Here is a 7,375-nt window from a genome sequence, read left to right on the forward strand (position 1 = left end):
GTACTGGGCCGAATAAAACCCTTGTCGAGCAAATCTTGCAACTGAGCCATCAACTCCTTCATTTCGGTTGGTGCTAACCGATAGGGCGCACGAGCTATCGGTGCTACTCCTGGGGTAAGATCGATTCGAAACTCCACTTGCCTATCCGGTGGCAAGCTAGTTAGGTCATCAGGGAACACATCTTAGAACTCGCGTACAACTGGTATATGTGTTATTTCAGGCTTGTCCTGCTTGGCATCGAGAACATATGCCCAATAACTTTGACACCCTTTCTTTAGATAACGAGTTGCCTTAGTCAGTGATATCAAAATAGAGTCCTTAACTCGCCGATCACCGTAAATCTTTACCATTCCTTTTTCTGGCACCCAAACTTGAACAATCCTATTTTCACAATCTATAATCGCTTGGTTTTTCGACAACCAATCCATCCCTATAACAATATCAAAATCACCTAGGGCTATAGGTAATAATTTTAACGGTATCACACTACCTTCTATTTCGATAGAGCAATCATCATATTCCTCTCTTACTACTACCCAATGATCGTCAGCAGTTTCAATTTCTAAGGTATGTTCTAGAGTCTTTGCATTTCTACCCAGGTTTTTGCAAAAAGTAGTAGACACAAAAGATCTATTTGCACCAGAATCAAATAACACCCTACCATGAATTGAGTTTACTAGGAAAGTACCTGTCACCACATCCGGGGTCTCCTGAGCCTCCTGAGCCGTCATGCGAAAAGCTCTAGCTTTTGGTCTACCGGTGTCAGCCTTTTTATCCGCCGGCCGATTGTCTGTTATTCTGCCTTGATTGTTGTTACCTTTACTCTGGGGACATTCCGACTTAATGTGGTTAGGGGATCCACACCCGTAACATACCCTTCCTGTCTTACATTCTGTGGCTATGTGCCCTGGCTTCCCACACTTGTAGCAAACTTTCTGATTCATGTTACACTCCCCCTTATGATAACGGTTGCATTTCGGACATTGCTTTACTCCAGAGCTTTGATCAACCTTACGTTCTTGCCCTGAAGTCTTGCCTTTCTTCGAATCATTATTCGTACCATCCCATTTTCTTTTCCCCAAAGCCCTGTCTTCACCTTGACGATTCTTCTCACGTTCGCGACCTTCTGCAGCATCAACTGCAGACTGGAAAGTACCCGGTTTTTGAATTTGCACAAATTCACGGATAGCTGTTCTCAATCCCCATATATAGCGTTCCACCCTTCTTTCTTCTGTAGAAACGTAAAATTCAGCAAACCTAGCTTTCTCTGTGAACTTAGTGGTGTACTCTCACACAGTCATATTCCCCTGTTCCAACGTCAAGAACTCTTCCTCCAACTGTTTAACTGCTGTACGAGGGCAAAACTTTTCTTTAAAAGTTCTTAGGAACTCATCCCATGACATATTCTTGGCCGCCTCACGCCCCCTAACCTCCTTCACCATGCCCCACCAATGTATTGCCTCCCCCTTTAGCATTGTCGCAGCATAAATCACCTTGTCCTCATCCGCACACTTGCTAGTATCGAACGTTCCCTCAATATCCATGATCCATGTTGATGACAAAACGGGATCAATTTCTCCATTAAAAATGGGTGGCTTGCAGTTCATGAACGTCTTGTAACTACAACCCCGCCGATCGTGGTTGCCATGATGCCTTGTGGGTTGTGCAATACTTGGTTCACGACTCATATTTGGTGTACTGTACTCGTAGTCCTCTTCACCTCCACCCAAGTTACTCTCATACTCACCCATTATTGCTTCTCGTGCCTGAGCAATTACATCTGGTAAGGTGTCTCGAATTGCTCGAGCAATCTCATCAGCCAACTCCTCTCTAGTGATCGTGTTTGCCGCACGACCCCTTCCACGACCTCGACCTCGACCGCGGTGGGATCCAGAGCTACCATGGGCCGATTGTACAGGTATCGGTGCTGTAACATCCCCTCAGCCTCTTCCTCTACCCCTACCTCTTCCTTGGCCCCGTCCACGACTAGCGTTTGGGTTCAGTGGGGTTTCTGGAACATCTCCTGGTGCTCTAACATAAGCTTCAATTGGGATGCGTTCTTCCTCCGGAGTGACCCTAGTGAACCTCCCAGATCTTCGTGAAGACATATCAACTACATATTTATGTTTATAACACAATAAGTATAACAAACATAAATTTTATTCCAAATTATTAAAACTTCAAAAATAGACATATGTCTTGTTCACATCAAGTCACTCAAGCCAACAACCAAGAGAAATAATAAAATAAAAAAAAAGACAAATCATTGTACTCCTACTTTCTAATTTTTAAAAACGATGTCATCATATTTCAATATCCTCTTTCCCTCCTTCAAGTACCTCCTTATCTTTTTAGCTTTTCGATCTCCGGGACCACTTTGAATGACCAGCACCTCGGCCTGAGGTGGTTCTCTTCCAACCACCTTATCTAGGAATCCGTAAGTCGCGGCCTTGGCTTGTTTTGCCCGAGCCACAAACCCTTCCCACAACTTAGTGATAGTGGGTTTCCTTAGCTCCAACACCTCCTGTTCCAACCTTCGTATCTTGCGTTTACTTTTCTCAGCAGCATCAACCCTTATTTGGTTCTCCTGTACGAGCCTTGACCTATGTTCATCTATCTCTTCAATCTTTCTTTTCAAACTGTGAATCTCGAGTTGTGCCTGTGGCATTTCATCTTTATAAAGTCGCTCCCAATAGGTACCAGGACTAGTTGGCGTGTACTCCACATAGGGCATATGGAACGTTTCGTATCTTTGTTCCACATGGTACTCCACGTGATTTCCATCGGGTTCCTCTTCGGGGTCTTCTTCGGGTTCCTCATCAGGGTCTTCTTCGGGCTCCTCCTCAGGATCTTCTTCGGGCTCCACCTCGGATTCCACATCCTCGTCTTCTTCATCCCGTTCAGAGAGGCTGAGTGGAGTCGTTGGTTCCAGACCGCCTTCCGAATCAGAGAGCTCTAACTCGGCCTTCAACTTCTCGTGGGGAAGTAACCCACTAGTACCCTCAACTGACACCCCACCATCGACGATTGCCTTTCCACGATCCATAGTACCTACAAACGAGACGCATTCCAGATTAGGCGATGTACCGCTCCTCCCGTTTAAGCTTAGGCGTCAATTCAACGACTAATCTGCTTAAACAACGCTCTGATACCAACTTGTAACGCCCCAAATTTCAAATATAAATGTAACTTAACATAGTCCCAAAATTTCCAAAAATCAAGATTCAAATACAAATGTAATTATTAATAATAATAGCGGAAGCAAATAGAAATTTAATTAAACACTTGGTGCGCTACGTCTTCCTCAAAACTTGTCGCCTTCTTCAAGTCTGAACTTTATCCTTTCCATTCCCGCTGCCACTTGCTACGTTATTTCCTGGGTTGCGTGCATTTAAAGATTCTAATGGGTAAGCCTAGGCCCTAGTGAGTTCGTGGTTTTCATGCATACTGACGTCAATAAAATAAAAATAATGCAACAATTTATCAATATAATTCTTTTCATTTCTTTCCACCTTTGATGACACATTAGGGAACTACTGTCATTTTCAGGGAACAAGTCCCTCCGCCGGGCACAACAAATATGCTTACGGCTAGATAAACAGAGCGTAAGCTCTCCGCCGCGTACTAACACCCTGTACGACGACTAATAATAAGACCGTGTAAATACACATGTTCCCTATATGTCACCCACCATTTCCACCCTTTTATATGAAATAAATCACAACATTTCACACAAATATTCATAGCAATAACAACAGTAACATATAATTGCAAATAATTTAGAATCAACTTTTCATGCAAGCAACCACAAAATTCACACGAAACTCACCTTGTTGGCGTTTAGGTCTTAACCAAAGCTTGACACGCTACAAGCACCCTACATTCCACCAACAAATTTTCCTAAGGCAACAATCCTAGAAAAACATCCTATGCGATCATTTTGGTTCCGATATCCACGTGTTTCGTTCGACCAAAATAGTGATTGTTATTTAAATATGTTGAATACGATGTTTATAATAACCTTCTCGAAATATATATATAATTAAATAACAAGGTTTCACCTTTAATCGTTAATATTGGAAAATACTTAATATAACAATAAATAATGTATTTCTTCGAAAAAAATGGTATTCCATAATCTTAACGCATTTGAACAAAAGAAAAGAAAACATATGGTAAACATCTTTTGTACGTTCCAAATTAACCATTTGTAAGTTGGAAATAAAGAAATGGCAAGTCATAAGAAAACAAAGGACCACATATGTAATATGTAGTTTCGAAGAATGAGTCAGGTGAGAGACTTTGACCAACTACGTTTGACACTCTTTATGCATTTTTTATTATTATTTCTTTTTTTTTCTTAATGTTATACCAACAAGCAGCCCGACGTCTTCTTCTTCTTAACCCGTTCACTGTTTCTTTTCCACCATTTTTACAGAAAAACTGAAGCTTTTGATTTAACCCAATATAATGGCAAATAAATATGTAAAATCACTTCTAATTATCTCCATATCGTATAAACATATACTCATAAACAATTTTCAGTAATTCACCCAGGTAAGGCATTATTCATTTTTTTTCAAGAACTTAACATTCTAATTTTTTTTATCAATTGAATCACTATTGGCCCCAACAGAAACGTGATATGGAACCAAAACACATAATAGAATCAGACAAACCTAATCAAGCAACTTAATCAAGCTTAAATCGAGTGGTCATACCTTAATTTCAAGAAGAACTCCGAAAATCTTTAACAACTTCCACACCCGATTTCTCCTTCGAATCTCAGTCGTTTCTTGCAATTCCAGTGGGGTTTCCACTCTACTTTTCGAGCTATATATAATGCCTAAGTCTAAAACCGACGAAACCCTTTCATTTGCTCGTATTTAACTGGCCCAATCAATGTGACGGTTTTGATCATTAAGCCTCATAATTTATATATAATTAACCCATTAATTGTGAACTAATCATCTTTCTTTTAAATTGATATAATCAGATTATATATATTACATATATTTTTTGACACAAGTTATTACATCATTTATGAGGGAAAACCATACCGACTACATACTATAATAACATGAACAATGTATTATGTCAAAGACATACAAAACAAGAACCTAATGGACAACCAGATCTTTTGTTTTTATTTTAGCGATAGTTGTTATTACATGTTTTTGCATATTCGAAACCCAAACGCATGTCTCCATGTCCATACATTCAATATAAGGTTGGTCACTTCACCCTGCATAATGAACCACACGGGATTATCTTTAAATCATATATATTTTCCACTGTCTACTCTAATAAATAAATTTATTTTTTGCCACATGTTACACTTTCATTCATTAATTTGTCTCATGTCATTTTGTGGTTATTTTAAATTAAATGTTTTCCACATGTCACATTATGGTTTTTTTAATTTTCTTTCTACTTAATTAAATTCCACATAATATTTAAATGTAATAATTATAATAAACTTAATAATAAATATATATCAATTATTAATGTAACTTTCCTTCTAATTTTTACTAAATTAAAGACCAATTATTATTTTTAATTAATTTAAATTATTTTTTTTAATTTAAATCATAAATAAGTATTTCAATTTCAAATTTTAATATTTTTCTCACTTTTCTTGTAAATTCAAACTCCTAAATGTTCAGACCTTCATATTTTAACTGTTTTTTTTTTGCATAAACTCGTATAGTACACGCGTATTACAATATATTAATAATATAAAATTTTAAACATTCTAATTTTCCATCTAAATATAAAAAAGGATGATCACCAAAATTATGTAATTTCTAAATGTCATTTTTACCACCAATTTCACAACTACTCACTTTAAGATTCCAAAAGATTCGAAATTGTTTTTCAGCAAAACAAAATACCCCTTAAAACATAATAAAAGAAAGCTAAATTTTAGTTTCACAATTTCGGAATGCTTCTTACAATTTCCAAATAGAAAAAAAATGTTTTTTTTTTCTTCATTTTTGTAATGTTTTATATATTGAGGGAGCAGTTTTTACACCTATATTAATCGAAAGCGAAGTAGAGGAAAAACCAAATGTTTTGTAGGGTATTTAATTTGTCCATATCTTCTTCACAAGACATGCCATAAAAATGATTTAGATAATGACTAGCGAGGGAAGGGGAAATATAATGAGGATAAGAATGAGAGTGGTAGAAAAAGCGGAAGTTCGAATTACTTTTTTGGAAAAAACTTCGACTTTCGAACGAGAGTGAGGAGTGAGAAAGTTTAAGATTTTGGAGCTAACCAAATTACATTTTTAGAAAAACCTATTTCACAACTCACTATTTCATAAATCAAAAAGTATTTTGCAATCGACTGGTTTTAAACACAATGTTTATTTCGGCTTTTTGTCAAAAAGATTGGTAAAATTTTCAATATTGTAATTACAAAAGATGGTCATATTTGTAATATCATCCCTATAAAAGATGATTAAATTCTTGAAGATCGATTAAAAATTGAACTGTAAATCATGTAAAATATTGCATGCTTAATTAAAAGGAAACAACACACATGCAATTATTTTTTTTCCAAAAGAGAGAGTTTAAGCTCGACATACTTGGAGCAGTCGGTTTTAAGGCTGATCTTGTAAGGAATATTAACAGCACACTTTTTTGGAAGAACAAGGGCGTTCTCTGGTTTGATGCCGGGATTTGATTTATATGCTTCCTTCATACAAACGCAGGCGGTCTTCCGGTCAGGGGTTGATTTAGCAGCCGCATGCAGTCCCTTAACACCCTTACAACATGCCGCTGACACTGCTCCACCCTTCTTCAGGTAGTTTGCGCATGGGGTCAACTTGTTAACAACATCATCACAAGTAATAGCCATTGTATAAGGCGCTGACACCACCATGAAAGCCACCACAACACATAAAACCTTCATCATCATCTCTGCCATTGTTAGAGTGTAACTTGTTTGTGTTCTTACAATATCTTGCTTTGGTGTAAGAAAGAGTTATGGATGATACCATATATTTATAGGGATATTGTCTATTTGCATGTGCGTCTAGCAGGCATGAAAGAAGGTATATACTTTCAAATTTATCATTATATCATGTGAATGTTTTGGAAAACAGGGTATATACATTGTCTTCAATTACAAAGAGAAATTGGATACAACATATCCAAAAAAATATTCTAAAGATTATTTGCTATGAACATCTATCAGGTCGAGTCGTAGTATTTACCCCTCGATATAAATCAAAATTTAAAATATTCCATATAATATTCGGAACTTTTTTTTAAGTTTATACCACCAAAAGTAACCTTTCTACCTTTTATAAGCTTTAGACCTAAATTTCTTTATTGTATTTCATATCGTCATGGTCCATAATATCTT

At 37.1% G+C, this 7,375-nt stretch overlaps 1 pseudogene; it reads right to left on the reverse strand.

The window, feature by feature from the left end:
* Nucleotides 1–6,553: 6,553 nt before the first annotated feature.
* LOC145139461 (non-specific lipid-transfer protein pseudogene) lies at nucleotides 6,554–6,934 on the reverse strand (annotated as a pseudogene).
* Nucleotides 6,935–7,375: the final 441 nt, after the last annotated feature.

This window comes from Lactuca virosa, chromosome 9 (genome assembly GCF_052849685.1).
Source record: "Lactuca virosa cultivar CGN04683 chromosome 9, Lactuca_virosa_CGN04683_v6, whole genome shotgun sequence".
Taxonomy (NCBI): domain Eukaryota; kingdom Viridiplantae; phylum Streptophyta; class Magnoliopsida; order Asterales; family Asteraceae; genus Lactuca; species Lactuca virosa.